The following is a 21,939-nucleotide window of genomic DNA, read 5'->3' as shown; positions in this document are numbered from 1 at the left end:
AATCAGGACAATAGGGGTGTCCTAGAAGGGTCAATGCGGGACAGAGAACAAAAGGATAAAATCCGGGACGCCTGACAACCCTACTCTTGATATGTTTAATGAAATGTAAGGTGATAACAATATTTATTTGTGCCTCAAAACGTGATTTTGTGTTCTGATAATTATAAAGCCGCTAGAATAACATAACATAACCAAGCTCAAAAGATATTAATCATGGTGTCTAAGAGAGAATCAGTGAAAGGTGCAGTGGGTGTGAGTGTGAGAAAGAAGGAAGTGAAAGGGGGAAAAGGAGAGGAAGAATATTCTAGTGACTCTGAACAAGAAGAAAGCATGGCTGGTCCAAACGATCGCGGATGGTGCAAAAATAGGGGTAAGATCGAACCAAGAAGCTATAGAATGTGATTTGTGTGGTGTATGGTTCCACATAGGCTGTGGACAACTAGACAGAAGTGAATTTAAGAGAATTAGCGAATCTAAACATGTCCGATGGTTTTGTAGAAGATGCCTGGGGGATTTCAAAAACTTGAAGGCAGAAAACAAGAAACTTAGGAAACAGTATGATGAGCTCAGGGATAATTTCATAGGGCTGCAGGATACGGTAGATGAGTTAAAAAAGGAGATTAGGTCCTTGGTGGATAATAATATGATAGGAACGGGTCAGCTGACAAGAGAAGAAGTTAGGGAGGAAGTCAGGGCAGAGATGATAGAAATAAGGGAAAAGGAGAAAAAGAAAAACAATATAGTCATTTTCAACATAAAAGAAAGTACAAAAGTTGATAGTAATGAAAAGCTGAAAGATGATTTTGATATATGTGGGAGTTTGATTAATGTCGAATTAGGAATGAATGATGTGGAAATTGAAGAAGTGGGTAGGTTAGGCAAACCAAGGGAAGAGAGAGAGAGAGAGAGAGAGAGAGAGAGAGAGAGAGAGAGAGAGAGAGAGAGAGAGAGAGAGAGAGAGAGAGAGAGAGACAAAGACAAAAATCAAGGCCCTTGCTCTTTAAGCTTAAAACCACCAAGGAAAAATAGGGAGTAATTGCAAGGGGGAAACACCTCAGGAAATCAACAAAAGAGGAGTTGAGACAAGTTTTCATTGCACCTGACTCACTTTCAGGGAAAGGGAAAAAGAAAGGAAGTTGCTAAAGGAATTGAGAGAGGAAAAAGAAAATGGAGAGCAGGGATGGTACATAAACAGAGGAGAACTATAAACGACAATTTTCGTCAAGAAGCAAACGCAAGCAGAGCGAAGTAGAAAAGGTATAAATTTAGACAAAAAAGTTAACCAATGTATAAGAATATGCCTGTTAAATATCCAAGCACTAACTAAGCAGAAATTAATAGAAGTAGAAAACGAGATGAACACAAATAAAATTCATATATTTTGTTTGACAGAAACGCACCGAAAGATAGATGAAATACAGCTAAGTAAAGGTCTGTTAAAGATAGAAAAAAGAAGTGATTTTAAAGACAAAAAGGGTGGTGGGTTAATGTTAATTTTTAAAAACAATAATATCACTGAAGCAGAGGAAATAGAAACAAAACATAGTGATATAATAATGGTACAATGCAAAATCCACAACTTAGCATTTTTGATAATACTAGTATATTTCGCAGCAGGAAATACAGAAGAAGATAGAAAAAGAGATCAAGAATTGAAAGCGAAATGTGAAAAATTAATACAGAAAGCAGGAGAAACAACACCTTTGCTAGTTATGGGGGGTTTTAACGGCCATGTGGGATTTCTGGGACACCAACAAGTAGACAGAAATGGGGAAATGGTGCTAGATTGGATGGGTAACCACAACCTAACACTATTAAATGGAGATGAAAGGTGCTCAGGACTATACACGTGGAATAGACAAGATCGGCATAGTGCTATTGATTTTGTTCTTGCAAATAATATGCTATATAAACAATTTAAATGTATGGAAATAGATGAAGATGAAACAGTATTAGACATATCAGATCACAACTTAATAACAGTAGAATTGGAAGTAAAAACAAATAGAGAAAATAACTACAATAAAGGGAAGTGGGAAGAAATTACAAATTATAGGAGACACAAAAGATATAGACGAATATGTAAAATCTATAGAGAGAAAACTTCTCAGCAAGGATGTAAAAAACATTGATGAGCTAAACATAATAATGGCAGAAATGAAACAAGAACATTTGGCTAAAACATATAGGAGAAGGGTAACAAATGAAGGTAAGACCAAAAAACAACCTTGGGTAAATGAGGAAATAAGGAGAAAGATTAAGGAAAGAAAGGAACCTAATCGAAAAAAAGAGAAATGAAAAAGATATTAGGTTAAAACAGAATTAGAAGAAAAATGCAATCATAAGAAGAAAGAAGTACAAATACTGGTGAAAGATAGTATAACTTTATATAAGAAAAAGAGAAGACCAGGGAGATAAGAGATGATATAAACAATAAACAATGCATATAGAAGAAGAATTTAAGAATTCCAAACTGATCACAATGGATTGCCAAAACTGATGATAGCAAGGTGTTATCCTATCTAATTTCAAGGTAGAAGAGAATAAAAGTAAAGATTGAGAATCTCATTACGATATTAATTTATTTAAGGCACAGGTAACATAAACTTATTTTGCGGAGTGAGCAATAAGGAACCAGGAGTAATAATAATATTAATAATAATAATAATAATGATGATAATAATAATAATAATAATAATAATAATAATAATAATAATAATAATAAGGCTTTTATCAATATAATTTTCTTAGTAATATTGTGTCTTCTACAGTTCCATCTCTGAAGAAAAACTAAAGAAGAGGAAGAACAATGTTTGTTTACATTTAAGACGATGGAAGTCCCACGTTGGGATCATAGAGTGCCCGCAAATTGCCGCAGTCTTCAGAAGGTTGAAGTCTAGGAAACCACGATTAAGTTATTTTTTTTTAATATATATCAGCTCTATTTTATCCTCGTTGAACACAAATATTTCATAATGGTACGGACTACCTAAACTCTAATAATTTCGCAATTGTATTAATTATTTAGCCGTGTCACGGCAAACATTTATGGCAACTGCCATAAGGCTTAGAGTAGACACTTGTCTATCGTATGAAGACGAATTCCTTCAAAAGGTTATTTCGTAAATTAGTTGTTTTTACGTAATATCTTTTGATCATTTGTATGATAGCAGACACCTGTATTTATAATAACGGCCACTTGAATCTATGATAGTGGCTACCTGTGTGTATGAAAGCAGCCACCTGTATGTGTGGTAGCAGTCACCTGTTTATATGATAGCGGCCATCTCTATTTATAATAGCGGCCACCTCTATGTATGATGAAGGCCGTGCCCTATACTTATTTTCAACTCTTTCATAAACTTGGTAAATATATATCCATTCACCGTTCTCTGTCCCCACATTATGCATACGTTACCTCCCCAAAACTGCCTTTTGACCAGTTCTGAAGAGACCAGCTTGATTCATGAGGCTGGTTAATTTCCTCCATTAATAATGATAATGATGATGAAATTGAAATTTCCTTTTTTTTTCCTAGTAGTTCATAAGACATCGCCGTCGTATTACAAAAACCCCTGTCCGTTGTTCTGCAAAACCTCTACTCAAGAACACCAAGTGACCTAAACATCCCTACTTAACCTAACCTACAAGTCGTGTCCTTACCTAACGGCTAGACTGCCGTATTCTTCGCCTACCCTGTGTTTGATTTGCAACCCATTTGACTCTTAGCAAGGTAACACAATCATATTTTGTAAAAGGATATCCATTTCACACGTAAAAAGTAAATTTACATTTGTCCCAATGAACTACATTAACATAAATATAGATGTACAGTATATAGGCTACTGTACTTAAATTACTCAAAGTCATTGAAGACGGAATCTTCAGATATGATCTTCTCCCTATTGGTCAACTTCCTTTTTGTTGTGGGTGAGATGGCCCGGCAATTAGCGAAGAAGAAGAAAGAATGGGGCGTTTATGGTGTTGGGACGGGCAACAATTTCTGGAATCGTGGCACGAGCTACTGTATTATAACACCGCCATAAAACGTGGATTTGCCGTTGTTCGTTGATTTTCCATCGTAGTTATAACGCATTTCACCAAAACAATACTCTGAATAAACACCAGAATAATCCACCTGGAGTCCTATCTTATACAAATAAGCTGTAAAATCATTACTCTCGGTAAACTTCACAATCCTTACAATTTTCGAATGTCGAATTATAAAACGATTTACAAGTATCTTCACTCTTGCAGTGATGTGTTCTCATTTTCTCGTCTCGGTCGATTAGAATGAGCATCTCAAACCACGCTTGGTGCTCCCAATACCCGATTCTGATTGGATGGAAAAGAAAAGCCAAGACTTAAACATCTCCCTCGGTCAAAGTCTTTGGACATCCTGGTATTTGATACAAGTCGACTTGATTATAGGAACTTTCTCCTCTGAAAGGAGCTAGGGTTTGGATCTGTATCTGTGAAGGAATAAATAGAAATGTTTAAAGTGATTCGTATTTTTCCTAATAATACAACCCTGAGTCCACTCCTCAAATCATAGGCGAAGGTCGGAAGCGTCTGTGCAGTGTGCTGGCGAGGGGACAGGCTCTCCAGCCACCCGCCAGTGCATTAATTATGAACCCCATTATGAATTCTTAAAGCCGAGTTCCATCTACACTGAAATCATACTCTTATCAAAGGATTCAGTTTTGCATAGTTAAGAAAAACACAAATATCTTGAAGATTTTGACATTTTTATCAGGTTTGAATTTCCTCCAGAGATTAATCTAGTTAATAATACCATTAACTATGCTTTCAGGTCATGCAGGTCGGCTGAATTTGGATGCCAACGCGCGCAAATTCTCAACAACAGCTTTTCCTCTGGTTAAGGCTTCACGAGCATACTGCCGCACCTGTATACGTTCGTGAGTCACCATCTGCTCTGCCGCGTATTTTAGTACATCCTCTTCAATTGGGACCAAAAGTAAAGTCAACTGTATATGCTAAACTATTCAATATTTGTAATCAAATTAGACCTAAGGCTCTCAATATTGGTGATCCATATAGAAATAGTTTGAATGTTCTGAATTCAAATAAGTTTTTTTAATTTTGATTGGAATGTAGTGTATCTTGACTTTGAATTGTTTACCCTTTTATAACTCTATACAGTGTATACTGTATACAGTTTAATTACTGTACTGTAAGTTTGTAATGCAACGTGATTTGTCCATTATCAAATCGGTCATTTCAGAAAGATAATCCTGCTGGCAGATGTTTCGAAAGCTAGAGACCGCACAAATGTATTTTTATGTGCTGAACGTAGTAAGAATCTTTGACAGTAAGGAAGAGAAAAGCTCTCCCTGCTGAATCAAGATGGAAGGCTACGGGAACTAAGTATCAACACCAAGAATGACAAAAAAGATCTTGCATAGACTCTATTCGGGAAATGTCAAGAATGATGAAAAATTCTGGAGGTGAGTTGTGTACAAAACTTCAGTTTAAGGCAATGCAGTATCTTGGTTTACGAGTTTTCCCATAAAAATAAAGAAAATTCACATAAACATATGTAATCAGATTTAAAGGTTTCTTAATGTAAATTATCGACAATTTATAACCCCTATCGTCAGAAATAAGTAAAAGATTAGAAATCACAATGAAAAGTAGAAATAGCTGGCAAATTAACTCACACTTCCGTACCTTTGGTTGGTGGGAGATGAGAATGACCTTCACTATCACTAACTGAATCATTTGATTTATCCTTTTTTTTTACTCATTCAATTTTTATAAGGAACCATTTTAGAGACGATTATTTTTGCCCTTACTTTCAAACGTCATGAACATGGAGTAAGAAGAACGTGAACACTGCATGGACGGTGTATGGGCACCATTTGACTGCTTTCAATTTAGTCTCCTCAAAGTTTATCCACAAAACATTCCCATACGGTTTGAAATCTTTGCTCACAGATCGATACAATTCTCATAAACCAAGTTGAGTTTGTAGACTCGTATTCAAAGTTACTCCTAAACTGAGTTACTTCTGTACTGTACTTTATTTCATAATTGTTCCTGCCCTATATACAACTATAAACAAACCCTTTTGCTCTTTATAGTGGCGATGTATTTTAAAAGCGGCTGAAATCAGCCATAAGAATTGTAACGAGGTGTAACTACCCACTGCTAGTCAGCAGGGTGGGGCAGACCAGCTACCCCTGTCACGCCCATACTGGTAACGTTACAGTGTACATCACTTTATTTTGGCTCGGTAGAAAGTAGACGTTCCGTGTCTCTCTTGTTAACCTTAATAAACTGGCCTTTGACTTGATCAATTGACCCTGGACTTCCCTTAGGTGTGGATACTATAGCTTTTAGTGAAGCAGTGGTCCCCTCCACCGGGAGAGTATCTCTCGTTGCCACCTGCGGCAACTCCTGCTTTCCTTCAGGCATTCGGGTCTCCCTGTTTAAGGAATGGCTTCCTAGAGTAATACAATTGGAGGCATAGTAGCAGCGCACACAGTCTCCACACGGGTTAACCACTGTGTTCCTCTCCGAGGCTCTGGAGGTAATGCACCGATAGAGTTCTCGTGCCCTTAGCTGCAGCTCTTTCTGCTTTTTGTTCGCTTTCTTTCCTGCAGCTCTGGCGTAAGAACGAGAGCAGTTGCAGACTGGTTCCCTTCAGGGCTATCACTTGGGGGATACTTTTGGGGTTATCCCAGAAACTAACGCAGGGTACGTTTCTCAGGCATCGCTCGATGCCGACCTTCAACTTGAGCTTAAGCTCGTTGACGGGAAGCAGAGAGCACTGCTTGGAGGTCCACCTCCATGTGTCTGGCATCCTTCCCGTTCGTGGTAAAGACACCCTTCCCCACTAGGAGGTATCAGGCGGCTATCTCATCCCTGGGAAAGGCGTCCTTGCGGGTGCTTCCACAAGTGTGTGCTCTATTCATCCTTGCCTCGCTCTTGTTCTTCAGAGCATAGCTTCTTGGAGCTAGACGGCGATGTAGTAATTTGCAGACTGTGGCCGGGAGTAGCACGCAGACTATTTAGTGTCAGAATGTCGACCACACACTAACTTCACACTACATAAAAGATATGGGGGAATGCCCCCAGATCTGGGCAAAAGGGAAACAATCAAGAAAGAATGGGTCACTGGGCACCATCCCTTGATTTCATTTCAAAATGAGAAAAGATAAATAGAAAAAAAGTTTTGTTTACAAATTTGAAAAAAAAATAATAGTTACTGAAAATTAAGTAACACAAGACACTCTTGTCTATGGGCTTTGCATATCAGTACATCTCAAGATGCAAACATTGTCTGCCCTTAAGGACTACAGTAAACAGAATGTCAACATGCCACCTACATTGTTTGCCAAAATGGAGTAAACAATATCAACATGTCAACCGCATTATTTTAAAAAGACATCTAACACAACTAAATTTTCCCTCGCTTACCCATGCGAGTCCAAAGTCCCATAATTCCCGCTTTTCTTTTTCAAAATAATATTCTCTATTGAGACCTGTGCAACGAGAAAACTTCTTATGTCTACTACTCTTTCCGCAGGTGGCGTAGCAGAAGTCCTGGGGGTTCTAGCATCAGTTAAATCTTTAGTACCTTCTTTGCAGATGGAACACCATCAATAACCAAGGAAGGCCACGACCTTCTATCAATGGTTGGTGGATGTACACTGAGGGCAGGAGTGGCATTCACATGTATTTCCCTTCACCTAGAAGGAGTCTGGACGGAAGGGGTTTCCTTCCCAGAGCTGCGGGCGATAGCTAACTTCTGGACGGGTGACCTGTTGCCCACACTGCGCGACATGGTGGTTAGCCGAGCCACAGTGTAAGCACAGGATGAGTCGTCTGCGACACTCATTCACAATGTGCCCTGGTTTCTCGCACCAAGTACAGTACCTCCTCTGGAACTGAGGAGACCTATCCGGGATGCGCATTGATGACAGGCGCACTTCCACAGATGCAGGCTTTGGGATAGGTCGAGGAGGTGTACGTTGGTAGACTCGCTCGGGTGCAGGTGAAGTTTGGAGGCAGCCATGTCACCCCTGTTAGCATCCGAGCTGCGCCATGACTGTCCCACACAACTAATGGCCAAGTTCTCTGCCTTCTGGCGTTGCTGACAGGTTGCCTCAACAAGAACACCCAACAGGTGTAGGGCATCCTGCCAAGTGGCCTGATGGCCGGCAGAGATGTTGATGGTGGCCAGAGATTGTTCCAGTCAACTCTCAGCTTTTCTTTGCATCGTTTACGTCACAGCTCTTTCCGGTCTAGGTTACGTCGAGAATATGCTGACTTACACCAAGAGGCCAACGGCATGGCATAAATTTTCAACAGCAATGGGGTTAGGTGGCTGCTCGCAATTCCTGCCCCTTGCCGTTGTACCCCAGGGTACAAGATGGTGATGCTTATTGCTTGCTTGCGTCTCCCATAGTACCCCCAAGGCACAAGTCTCACGAGCAATTTCCCTTTGGGGTCATCTATGAGTCTTGTAAGCTATGACGCTGTAACACTTCAGGGTTATTGCGTACATCGTGACCGTTGGGCACAACAAAGCTCATAGAGTTTTGTGAGGCCAAGCCCTTTGGGACCTGGGCCTCTGAGTTTTGACCTCTCACAAGGGAAAACCTGCCCTTCTTCTAGTTCAGCACAACCTTATTCTTCTCCTTGTGAGCAAATACCTTCTCTGGTAGGAGGGCATAAGTACCTTGCTCCATGATGCATCAGCGTGTGTTAGCAAAGACACCAGTCTCACAGAGAAGTCATGCGCATTGTTGCACGCCCATCCAACGAGGGCTAGCATGGTGTATTGTCGAGTGCCTCTGTCTAACGAAGGTTTGCTTGCAACCCAGGTTTATCGCCATATTACTCATAGTGAAGTGGCGGGTCCCTACTCACCAGCCCGCAGAGCTTCAGTTTTGCTGTTGTCTCAAGTACATGTGAATAACTTTGGCAAGTTTTAAAAGAAGCCACCTGTGGTTCGCATTGTTATAGGCTGCTGTTAGGGCATAAGATATTACCCTTTGTGATTTTCCCAAGCTCAGAGCCATCCTCAATATACTGAGTGAGGCTAAGTACCTGAAAGCAGCAGGATCTTCCTGCCTGGAAGCCAGCCTGCTCTGGTGTCAGTTGATCTTCGACTGTGGGAGGTAGTGGGACCATCGTCACCTGTTCGTACAGTTTATATAAGGTGCAGAGGAGAGATACTGGCCGATAACTCTTAGGGATCATTGGGTCTTTCTCAGGTTTTAGCAAGGCCACAATTTTAGCTTCTCTCCTTAGTTTTGGGATCTTGAATGTTCTTGCAAAGTTGTTAAGAAGTACTAATGTTCATGATTTATTCCTGTTGCCAAAGTGCAGTATTATCTCAAATGTAATGTCATCCAGACCAGCAGCTTTTCCAGGTTTATGGTATTTCATGGCTTCCTGGAGTTCTTCAACAGTGAGTGGTTTAATCTCGTTATTCTCTCGCATGGCATGTTTCATTTCATACTTCATTCTTTTGTGATATCTTCGTTCTTTGTCATATGGCATTCCATTAAGTAAGAGTTGTTTTGCGCCTGCATTAGGTGTTGCTGTAGCTATTCTCTTTTGGGTGTTCTTATTCAAATTCAGTTTACTGATTGTTTTCCATGCTTTCTTACTGTTCTAAGTCATATCTGTGCTGGCTATCAGTTCTTGCCATCTCTCCTTTTTCTCATTGGCTACAGAGGCTAATAAAAGTTCTAGTTCAGTGGTGCTTTAGACAGACGGTTCTGAATTGTACTGTTGAGCGGGTTGGGCTTATATCACCCACCAGCTAATGACCCCCAGCTCGTTATGAATTTTAACGATCGACTTCCAATGTCGCAGAAATCAACCTCTCGTTAAAAGTCTCAGCTTTGTTTGATTGAAAAAAAACGGTTCGCTCAAAATCTATTTTTGGGTGAGATAGCCATGTCGTCCTGATGGAAGGTTCCTTTAAGTAGCTTCCTAGGGTATATTTGACTACAGTGATATTCCCAGAGAATTTAACTTAAGGTCTCTGGAATTCTAACTCCTGGCGCGAATATCCTTAAAGTTTCCTTTAAGGATATCGCATAATATTAGGGGACGTATTCTTGACACGCCACATAGTAATCTGCACCCCGCATAGCATTTACACTTCGAGGGGGAGAAGTGGCAAGATAAAAGAGGAGCCGTTAATAAGGTTCCCTTCCTCCGTTACTGTTTGAGTACTCAGATGGCCCCACCATCGCTGCCATCTTTATTCCTTGTAGCATTGAGCCAGTACTACAGATACAGTTTGTTCCCACACGGAGTACTTACCTCGAACTACTTTCTTAGGAGGATCTGGGATCTCCCCCCCTCTCTCCGTTACCTTGTCGGGGCGCTCTGGGGCGGAAGGATACTCGCCCTGGGGCGACCCGGGGTCAGCGTGTGAGGCTGCGCTTGTTAGATCGTCAGTAAGCATCTGGTCGCGGCGTAGATAACATATCGCCGCTCTCTCTCTCTCTCTTATCCCGTCCGATCACCTTGTGTACCACGTGTTCCTTTGTGTTCTCCATCCCTTGTGTTCCCACGTGTTCCTTTGTGCTCCCCATTCCTTGTGCTCCCACGTGTTCCCGTGTGTTCCTTCCCTTGGGTATCATGTGTCTGTGTTATCTCCCTCATCTTTCCCTTGTGTTCTTGTGTCGTTTGCGTGTCGCTTTCCGCTATGGAATCCCAGCGTCACTGTCCCGGGCCCCAAGCTGGTAAGTCTTGTGGAGCCTGGCTCTCTAAGCCCGAGGTCGACCCACACACGCTGTGCTCCTCGTGTCGGGGGAATAAGTGTTCACCTTCCTCCACGTGCCAGGAGTGCGAGTCTTGGCCGGAGATGCAGTGGACTTTGTTCTCCAAAAAGAAGAAGAAGGTATCCAAGAAATTGCCGAAGTAGCCAGGCCTTTCCTCGCCGTGTACGTTGCCCTCAGCGCAGTCAGAAAGAGGTTCTCCTTCTCCTTCCCCTACCCAGAGTAGGGGACGAGGTAAGTCCGTTGCGGTAAACAGCCCATTGCCGTTCCCCATGAGTCTGATGTCGGGGAATCTGTGGAAAAGGGGCCTACGCAGACGAGTGGGGAGTCTGCTAGTGTGGCGGAAGTATGTGTTGTAGACGATGGTCTGGTGCTCGCAGGACCCGTCTCAGGTGAAGACCCGGTGTGGGGGAATCCCAAATCGGCTCCTACCCCCACATCATGGCAAGGTTTTTCAGGTTCAGCGGGTTCCGGGGTTGGTCGGGACAAAGAAAGGCAGCCCACGTGTTCATCCGATCCCGACTCCATTGTGTGGACGGTGCCTAGGACGCCCTTCAGGTCGCCCGTGATGAATGGGGAGGAGTTCGAAGGGTGGTTCGCCTCTCGGCCCGCTATCCGCTCACCCCCGGCCCCCTCAGCTACGCTTCCGCCGGACTTCATGGAACCCTCGACCCCGAGATCCAGACCAAGGACCCCTAGGAGGCTCGTCATTGAGACGGACGACTCGGCGAGCTCTTATTCTTCAGACGATTATTCTTCCTACGATTCCTACTCTTCGGCTAGTTCCAGCGGACGTGACTCCAGGAGGAAGAGGAAGCTGTCCAGGAGGAGGAGACCGAGCTCACACGCCATCCTGGCCAGGAATAGGTCGAAGTCCTCGAGGAGGAGGTACAGGAGGAGGAGCTCCCCGAGGAAAAGGTATATCACGGTGGTTCGCCACCGCCGTGAATCCAGCAAGAAGGTCGCTGCTCCAGTGCCTACTTCGGTAGCTGAGGGAGCCGCTTCCGTAACCTTGCACAGTGTCTCTTCGGCCCCATCTTGTCGGGTGCGGCCGTTGGCACACTTTCAGTTGCCCCGACCTAGTAAGTCGGCGGCTCCACCCATGTGTCGGGAACTTCCGCTGGTTGGACCCAGTAGCTCAACTTCATCACCTTTCATCACAGCGGCTCCGGCCAAGTTCCAAGATACGCCGCTGTCGCAACCATCGACTAGCACCGCCCGGGTTACCCCGGGAGGAGGTAGACCCATGACGGCTACCTCCGCCCCGGCGGCTTTACCTGCGACGGAGGCGCCCGCTCCATCGCTCCGCCAGGAGGAGAGGGATGCCTCCGCTCCCACGGATCCCTCCGTGATCGATGAGCTTTCCGACACAGAGGTACAGATTGTAGACGAATTTCTGGGAGCGGGCGAGAGTTCCCCGGACGAGGTCTCGTCCTACTGTAAGGTTTTGACACTTATCTGGCGGCACCACAGGTTGGATGAACCGCAACCAGAAGCGGAGCAAGCTTGGCTCTCAGGTCTGGGCAGGATGTTGGACAATCCTGTCCAGCAGAAACCTTCTCTGACTCTACCGTTAGCTCCCGATGTTGCCCTGGGGATGGAGCATGTGGACCGTTTTGTTGCAGGCCCGAAGAACTCGTTGAGGGCACAGGGTTCCTCCAAGCTCCTGCCGGGTCTTAGGACCCAGAAGAAATTTTATGTGCCCGACGGGCGTCACTCTGGGCCCCACACGGTGGAGGAAGCAGTCGCTACCCTGAACCAGGGCAATCCGGAGGAGCGTAGCCTGGTCTTCTCGCAAGCGGAGGCTGCCATGATGGAGGACACGTCTCAGGACATTGTAAATGTCACTTCTTGGTTGGACTGGTGGGCGTGCACCCTAGCAGGCTTCCAGCTAGCTCACGCCCTGTCATTCCCCGTAAATCAATCACTCTTACAGGAATTAATCCGCTCGGGGGGCAAGGCCATGAAGTTCCTAACTTTTTAGTCCCTTACCCAGACGGCCAACTGGGTTCTGAGGAGAAGGAACACTATTCTGAACATGTTGCCCCTTAGACTCCCTGAGAGGGAATCTAAGTTCCTGAGAAACTCTCCCAATTGGTGTGAGACGGTGTTCCCCTGCAAACAGTGACTGAGACGATGGAGAGGGTCAGCAGGGTGAAGGTTACAACCGAACCCAGACAGCAATTGGCAAGACGGCTCCCGGTGAGAAGAGCCACTACAGACGGGGCCTACCCGCCTGCGCCCCCAGCTAGGCAGTAAGCTTCTACCTCTTCTTGGCACCAGTCCCCTCGGCCCTCCAGAAGGTGTGGTGCCCTACCTCAGGCCTTCTTTAGGCCAAAGTTCACAGGCTCAAGGAGAGGCCGTTCCGTCCGTCTCCCTAGGAGGAGATAGGAGGAGAGGCCCCCTACACCTTCCCACGCCTCAGGTGGGGGGATGCCTCAAACACTATTGGCAAGCATGGTGGGACAACGGAGCCGATCCATGGACGGTGACGGTCCTCAGGGAGGGATACAGGATTCCCTTCCTGCCAGATCTGCCCCTGCTTATTCCCGAACACCTGGCAGAGTGTCTCGCGCCCAAGGACTCAGAGAAGAGGACAGCCCTACAAACAGAAGTGGAAGCCATGTTGGACAAGGGAGGCCTGCAACCGGTTCACAAGCCTTCCCCAGGTTTCTACAGCAGGCTCTTCCTGGTGGAGAAGGCGATGGGAGGTTGGAGGCCAGTCATCGACCTCTTGGCCCTCAACAAGTTCATCAAGAAGACTCCCTTCAAAATGGACACGCCGAAGTCAGTACTGCTAGCCTTGAGAGAAGGGGATTTCATGATGTCCCTGGATCTCAAGGATGCTTACTTTCAGATTCCCGTTCACCCCTCCAGCAGGAAGTTCCTCAGAGTAAGGTGGGGTTCTCTGACTCTGCAGTTCAAGACTCTCTGCTTCGGTCTTTCGACGGCTCCACAGGTCTTCACGAGGGTGTTCGCCCTAGTTTCGGTCTGGGCACACAAGCAGGGCATCAGACTGATCAGGTACCTCGACGACTGGTTGCTTCTTTCAGCCTCAGAGGCAGACTTAAAGTTTCAAGGTTCTTTGCTGTTGCAGTTCTGCAAAGACCTCGGGATCACGATCAACCTCGAGAAGTCCCAGTTAGTCCCCACCACCAGGTGACGTACCTGGGGATGGTACTGGGCTCCCAGCTAACGAGAGCCTTCCCTTCCCAGGAGAGGTTGAACAATCTAGACCAAGTGATTCGCCCGTTCCTAGCTGGCACTCCGGTGAGGGCCAAGGATTGGCAGAGGCTATTGGGTCACCTAGTCTCGGAAAAATTAGTTCCACAGGCCAGGCTCAAATTAAGACCGATCCAGTGGAACCTGAAGGATCTCTGGTCAGCGGAGGAGTTCCCGCAGAAGATAGTTCCGGTGTCCCCCTCCTTCAGGGACACTTCTCTGGTGGTCCGACAGGAGTCACATGTTGAAGGGAATTCCGTTCGGCTCCATTCCCGCATCGAAGGAGGGATGGGGAGCTCATTTCCTTGAGGAAACAGCAGAGGGGAAATGTTCAGAGGAGGAAAAGGCCCGGCACATCAATTTCCTGGAGCTCTTGGCAGTACGGAACGCCCTGGCGTAATTCCCCCGTCTCCTCCGGGGGAAACTCGGTGGCTCTCATGTGCGACAACGCCACGGTGGTGGCGTACATCAAAAAGCAGGGAGGCTCAAGGTCAAGGGAATTGTGCGACCTGACAGCTCAGATCCTGGAATGAGCCGAAAGGAACCACATTCAGTTAACAGCCAGGTTCATTCCAGGAAAAAGGAACGTCCTGGCAGACGTACTCAGCAGGACAGGACTGGTGGTAGGGTCAGAATGGTCTCTGCACCCCCAGGTGGCACAAGAAGTTCTCCGGCGTTGGGGCTCCCCGGTGATAGACCTGTTCGCCACAAGACTCAACACCAAACTCCCCGTATTCTGCTCCCCAGTGCCAGATCCGACAGCAGCGTTCGAGGACGCCTTCCAGCACTCATGGGACGGTCTCGACGGCTACGCATTTCCCCCCTTCGGGATCATCAGGCAGGTTCTCAACAGGCTGAGACAAGCCAAGTCCACAAAGATGACTTTGGTAGTGCCCTGGTGGCCAGAGAGGGAGTGGTTCACGGATCTTCAGGACCTGGCCACCCTTCCTTCTTGGCCCCTGCCGACAAGAGAAGACCTTCTAAGTCAGCCTCACTTCCAAAGGCTACACGAAAACCCCCAAGGCCTGAAGCTTCACGCTTGGAGGTTATCAAGCGACTGCTAAGAAGGGAAGGCTTCTCAGATAAGACTGCTGACAGGATGTCGGGATATCTTCGGAAATCCTCATGCGTCGTATACCAAGCTTAGTGGGCAATGTTCGCTACCTCTCCCTGGGCAGTCTAGACCTAGCCTCCTATCTAGGTCATGGGCCCCAGGATGTTTCGAAATATTCCGAACTGTAAGCCACTCCCTCCTCCTAAAGTATAAGTCTCCTAAGAAAGTAGTTTGAGGTAAGTAATCCGTGTTGGAACAAATCACAAATTTTAAGTAATTTGTATTTTTCCTAACAGTACTTACCTCAAACTACTTTCGGGTTATGGCCCACCCATCCTACCCCGAGTATCTTACAGGAGTTTGAGGAGGACTTAAACATACGCTTACTGGCGATCTAACGAGCACAACCTCATGCGCTGACCCCGGGTCGCCCCAGGGCGAGTATCCTTCCGCCCCGGAGTGCCCCGACAAGGTAGCGGAGAGAGGGGGAACTGCGCAAAATTGGTCTGTAGAATGAGGGATCCCAGATCCTCCTAAGAAAGTAGTTCGAGGTAAGTACTGTTAGGAAAAATACAAATTACTTCAAATTTGTGATATTCATAGAATTAATCCTTAAAATCTGTGGCCCAATTTGCCCTTTTTTTCTTTTCTTTTCCTTGACCAAAGATGTTTTGTGAAAGAATATTTGATTTTTATGTTGGATTTATATTTTGTGATTAAAGAGACTATGCATTGTGTAGACACGCTTAGGTTTTTTTTTTATTTTGATAATGTCAACTCATACATATGTTTCTCTTTCAGAAGACAAGGGTCATGACCCTGATCTGTACAGCGGTACCATATCGTCACTGTCCATTCGTTTTGAGGATGAGGAGGGGGTTGGATATGATGGTGGATTATCCGTTCGTCTTGGCCGCAAGGATTTTCCTCTGTGGGAGCAGTGTGAACTTGATCCACATCTTATCCAATGAAAGGTAAATTCAAAAGTAAATGTTATATGAAGGGTAGATTTTTTATATTAAGAATTCATGAAGTATAGATGGTATGAAGTTTCTGCTAGGAGTAGCCATAGTTAGTAACAGCATCTCTCTTCCTATGCTGATATAAACTCTTCATCATTTAATGAAGAGAATGTCTTCAGCTTGGCTGAAATGGCCTCTGAGTCGTAAACAAGTATCACGTCACTCATTTCTTCGACAGCAACCAGTATGTACGTATGTACTGTCTCTGCTCTCATCTTCCTACTGCTGGACCTTTCCTTACTTTCTTTTGTGATAAGTTTTGGGTTTTCTCTTGTTGCTATGCATTACCCCTCTCTCTGTGAGAGTGGAAACACACCGAAAGGTAAGCATTTGGCGAAGAGACTTTAATTCCTATGAAGATACAAACCTTTGGTTCTCAATCTGTTGCGTACCTTTGCTAAGGGCGTGACTTACAGTTCCCCTAATGAGGAGTTCATTCACGTTCTTCTTATCAGGAAGACAGTCAAGTTCTTGAACCGTAACTCAACTCTTGCTCTGTGGTAGTGCTCCTTCGTGAGGGACTTACTCGTTTTTGCCTGAATGTTCAATCGTTCCTACCTGCCTGTGTTGAAGTTATCGTCTGGCTGGTGTGCTTGACACCGCCAGAGTGTCACTGGGTGTGACCCCTGTGTAAAGCAGTCCCTGTGCTCCCCTGCGACAAAACTCCAGTGTAGATGTTTTGTGTTTTAGGAAGGAAGCTGTTGCAATTTACTCCTGCAAGAGGAAGCATGATCCATTGGCAAGGAGAACTAGAGTTCTCTCTCTCTCTGTCTTCCTCTACCAACCTCTCTCTCTCTCCTCCTCCTCCTTTTTCTTTGACGGACATTTCCTTTTTGGGAAGAGGAATGTCGCCTAGGAAGACCTTTCGGTACAGTTCCATGGAATTTAACGATCGCTCTTCTTCGGGAAGGAACAATGGATGGTCATTGCCGCTAACTGGTACATTCTGGGTCTGTTTCCGCTCTTGCACTGGTTCTAGGTGAGCGGTCCTTCTGAACCCAACACCTCAAGTGTTTGAGGGTAAGGTTACACATCCTCCTGCTATGAAGGGAGAGGTGCTCTTCGTATGGTACGTCTCATCGAGAGCAGGACCAGTCTCCTGGTTGTCTCTTCTGGTACTGGGGTGCACCAAGTAGAGAGATGGTAGTCACGGATCCTTCCCCCTTGTCTTCCTGTGCTTCCTAGGATCTATCGTCATTTTTCGTGATTGAAAGCAGAGCATTGCCTCACGTGCTTACGAGTACCGGGCTGCGTTCTGTGTTCTTACGAGCACAGAGCATTACCTCATATGCTTACGAGTGCCGGACTGTGTTCTGTGTTCTTATGAGCAAAGAGCTTTACCTCACATGCTTACGAGTGCCGGGCTGTGCTCTGTGTTCTTATGAGAATAGATCCACATTCCCATCAAAGACAATATGATCATCATCAAATCTTAAGAAAATGCATAACTGGACTACAACACATACTTCAGCTGATTCGTCCAAAGCTTAAGACGAGAAACTGAAAAATGGACGAGGTTTTTCAGATGCCGAGATACATCAGGAGAGAGATTTCCTCTATACGTGTTCTAACTGTCTGCTTTGTTAGAGCAAGTTCTTTTGCTTTCCTTTCGATGCTTTCATCTCCAAGAGGTCTTGCATGTCAGTTGCAAACTGGCAAAAACCTTGTTTGATTTGTTAAATTTTATTGGGTATTTTCTTTAGTTATTCCTAAACACATTAAAGAGTATTGTATATAAATTTAGAATTTTACTGAGAAATGATAGAATATTAAAGAGTATAATAGAATTCTTAAATACTGTACGAAAAATAAGTATATTAATAAATCATATTTTACATTTAAAAGTGTGTATAAAACATTTTACCTCAATTTCAGTATACAACAGGAAAGGTATTGAAGGAAAACAGGTATACCAGGATTTTCTAATAGCAAAACGTACTCATTGTATTTCAGGTCATAACTTTAAGATTAACCTTAGACTCTTCCAGATCCTGATATGGCAACACTCGTTCATTTTCCCTCTTCTCTTCCAGGTGGTCAACATTAGGTGTCGCAAGACGAAAGGTCAATGTAGACTTAAATGCGTCGTGGTCAGTGATGGTGGCGGGGACAAGACCTGTTTCCTCATCTACACTGCGGCCAAGTTCCTTTTTGAACGTTGCAATGGTAAGTAATTCTCTCTCTCTCTCTCTCTCTCTCTCTCTCTCTCTCTCTCTCTCTCTCTCTCTCTCTCTCTCTCTCTCTCTCTCTCTCTCTCTCTCTCTCTCTCTCTCTCTCTCTCTCTCTCTCTCTCTCTTTAGCCTTCTACCTCACCCCCGTTCTTGCTGCCTTTCTTCCATCTTAACCATCACTCTACTTACAATGTTTTCTCCCAGTGGGACCTTGGCACTGAAGGGCTTTCCTGGCCACAACATCCAACTCTTATGAATGAGGAATAAATTTTACAAGATATGATTTTTATATTTGTAGCCATAATTATCATTATTATTATAATCTAAGACAAATAAAACTGTGTTTACATTTATGTAAGTAAATTATTGTAAAAATAAAATTTAGTAGTTTAAAAAGAAATTACAGAATAAGAATCTTTTTAATCGCTTGTTTCTCGAACTAATCGACCTTCGTCTCCCGCAGGTGTTTGACAACTGCGCCGTCACCGTTATGATTTCGGTGGAACCGTAGACGTTTGGACTTAAGATACAGCCGTCCAGGAGGATAAAGATTGACCGAGACCACTCAAGTCACCCCAAGAGGACGCCTTCTTGATCTATCTCTCCATGTTCTCGCCTACTTTCTCGCTTTGAAAATGTTATGGAGAAGGTGAGTGACGATCCTTGCTCTTCGTAGCTGCTTAGTGTCATCTGTGTACTTTGTAGGGTACACTGTAAGCATTGCTAAATGGTTTTGACAGATTCTCTTTCTGTCACTTTTTAACTGTCTGCTTTATCTTCATTCCCAATTCCTACCCTTCATTTTTCTCTCCATCTTCTTCGATGTTTAAACATAGATATAAATTATCTTCCTTTAATGAGGTAGTTATAACTGGTGGCGGGGAAGACCCACTCGCATGTGGGTCAGCTCAACGCTCACTTTTTACTTCGGCTGTTTTAAGTGGAAAATACTTAAGAAGTTATTTTCAACGTGTGCAACATGTTTTTGTGTAAGCCAGTCTTATTAATCTAGTCCTTCCTGTGACTTTTTTGTTTGTAAATCATGATTAAAAAAACACAAATGTAAAGGTAAACAGATCAACTTGAGACTTTATAGATTCTTATACAGTTGATGAAGAAGGTTAAGAATTTTTTTATTTATGTCTTCAATTTACGTGTTAAATTAATGTGTAAGACATCTATGTCTGAAAGGAAAGTTAATACACAGGGGTATATGTAACAGAGGACATCCGGTAATGGTTTGGGTGTACCTCAACACCTCCATAGAATACGAGCGCAGACGACGGTCTCTAAGACAAAGCAGGGTCTATGGGTGATGTGGAAATTCAGTTTTTGAAAATGACATGATAGAGATGGCTGAACTGGTTAACTCCCAATGAATATCTATATAATAATTATATATATTGCAAGAAAAGGAATTCCAGTTTGTACAGATTTTTGTAGAAGAGACATCAACTTTGTTTGAACAATTGACTGGGGAAGGAATACAAGAATGGTTTTAGAGGTATTTAGTAAAACCATGACAGCCCCTTGAGGACCAGATTTTCAATTAAAGAGGAACAGAGAATTAGCATTTGAGGGAATGACTCTCCCACAAGTCATGGACATTCTGACATTGAGATATCAGTTGACATCCCTGAGGTTTGATGAAACCTGTATTGAGAGAGGGATAGAAGAGTCATTATCTATGTGTCCCTTCCCCGATTGCCATAATTTCATAGATTTTATCCTCAAGATTAGTTCACCAAACTTGTAACTGGGCTCCATAAGGCACTAGAAGAGTTAGAAGACCCAGGCCTACATGGCTTAGGCGTATGAAGTGTGAAGGAGGTGATGAATAGAGATGTAGTGATTTAAAAGCTCAAGATAGAGACGACTGGTGAAATCTAACCGAGGCCCTTTGCGTCAATAGGTGTAGGAGGAGACGGTGATGTTGGATACATTTGGAATTAACAAGTATCAAGTCTAAGGACCAAGGAAACTATAGAAAAAAGGCTTGACCAGGATTGGCAGGTTTAGATCAAATAAGGATGTGGTATTCACTGTCAAATATTGTTATTATTACTAGCTAAGCTACAACCCTAGTTGGAAAAGCAAGATGCTATAAGCCCAGGGGCTCCAACAGGGAAAAATACCCCAGTGAGGAAATCAAATAAGGAAGTAAGTAAACTAGATGTCTAAATATATATCTACTCTACAAAGACAGACTCATGTCAGCCTGTTCATTAAGAAATTTTCTGCAAGTTTGAAATTGAGTCTCGGTCTCCCTTGGCAGCTTTTTTTCCTTCCTGTAGAGATATGATTTGCAAATTGACACGTGAGGACCAAATTCTAAAATCGATCAAGACAAAATTGATATGTTTTCCTTTATGAGATACCACCGCTAGAGAGTTATTGGGTCCTTTGACTGGCCAGACAGTACTACATTGGATCCCTCTCTTTTGTCACAGCCTATTCTTTCCACATTCTCCTCTGTCCTCATACACCTGACAACACTGAGATTACCAAACAATTCTTCACTCAAGGGGTTAACTACAGTACTGCAGTGGCTACTTTTCTTTTGGTAAGGGTAGAAGAGACTTTTTAGCTATGGTAAGCAGCTCTTCTAGAAGTTTTTATAGTTTATATATATGTATGATTTAATCTAATGTTGCTGTTCTTGAAATATTTTATTTTTATTGTTTATTACCTCTCATGTAGTTTATTTATTTCCTTGTTTCCTTTCCTCACTGGGGTATTTTTCCTCCTTGGAGCTCTTGGGCTTATAGCATCTTGCTTTTTCAACTAGGGTTGTAGCTTAGTAATAATGATAATAATAATACGAACCAGATTTATTACCAAAATGTTATATGGTCTGGATATCTTTCAAATGATTAGAATTCAATCTAAATTGTGGGCGTTGTATTCATGATACAAAGAAATGAAGTGTACTTTGTAGTAATGCCTTCTGATTGGAGAAGTTAATGCTTATATACAGAAAGTTCATTAATTCTTTTAATATTCCCAGACTTAGAAATAGCTCACTTATTAGATTTCAACTATGAAAATAAAACAAAAGGTTTTCCTGTTCGTCACAATTTGCAAACTAGACCATTGATCCGTCGACTTTATTCGCTCCAAAATATGTAAAACAGAGTATTGAGGACTTTGGTTATTATGTAGGCTACAAAAACATAAATTAACACTTAGATACCTACAAGTTCATCTAAATATTAAAAGGAATACTCTGTTACACATGTATACGTATAGATTTTGTCTACACCTTGATATTAAAAGGAATACTCTGTTACACATGTATACGTATAGATTTTGTCTACACCTTGATATTAAAAGGAATACTCTGTTACACATGTATACGTATAGATTTTGTCTACACCTTGATATTAAAAGGAATACTCTGTTACACATGTATACATATAGATTTTGTCTAAGTAATTAGTTGTGTTTGTGAGAAAATGTCACGTTTAAATGACAGGATTTGCCCAGCGGTCTCCATCTCCTGATGGTGAATGAAGACGAAAATCGAAAGCAATGCAAACTTTAGAAAAGTGAATAACGATCAAGATTAATTCTTCCTAGAGTTTAGAATGATGCAGTTAGGCTTTAATGAATGATGAAGATATTATTCAAAAGTTCAGTAATGTATAATTGCTTCTATTATCTGTATTGTCTTGAGATATTCGTAAAAACATGACTAAAGT

The 21,939-nt window shown here is 43.4% G+C and overlaps 1 long non-coding RNA gene across 1 annotated transcript; it reads left to right on the top strand.

Moving 5' to 3' along the window:
- The first annotated feature begins 2,848 nt into the window (after window positions 1–2,848).
- On the top strand, window positions 2,849–18,223 carry LOC137633987 (uncharacterized). The gene is made up of 5 exons (XR_011042403.1): window positions 2,849–2,978; window positions 4,814–4,978; window positions 5,246–5,468; window positions 15,847–16,019; window positions 18,101–18,223. It is a non-coding gene; the product is annotated as an uncharacterized lncRNA (long non-coding RNA).
- The last annotated feature ends 3,716 nt before the right edge of the window (window positions 18,224–21,939 follow it).

Source organism: Palaemon carinicauda, chromosome 43 (genome assembly GCF_036898095.1).
Source record: "Palaemon carinicauda isolate YSFRI2023 chromosome 43, ASM3689809v2, whole genome shotgun sequence".
Lineage (NCBI taxonomy): Eukaryota > Metazoa > Arthropoda > Malacostraca > Decapoda > Palaemonidae > Palaemon > Palaemon carinicauda.
This window is presented reverse-complemented; position numbering and strand designations above follow the sequence as displayed.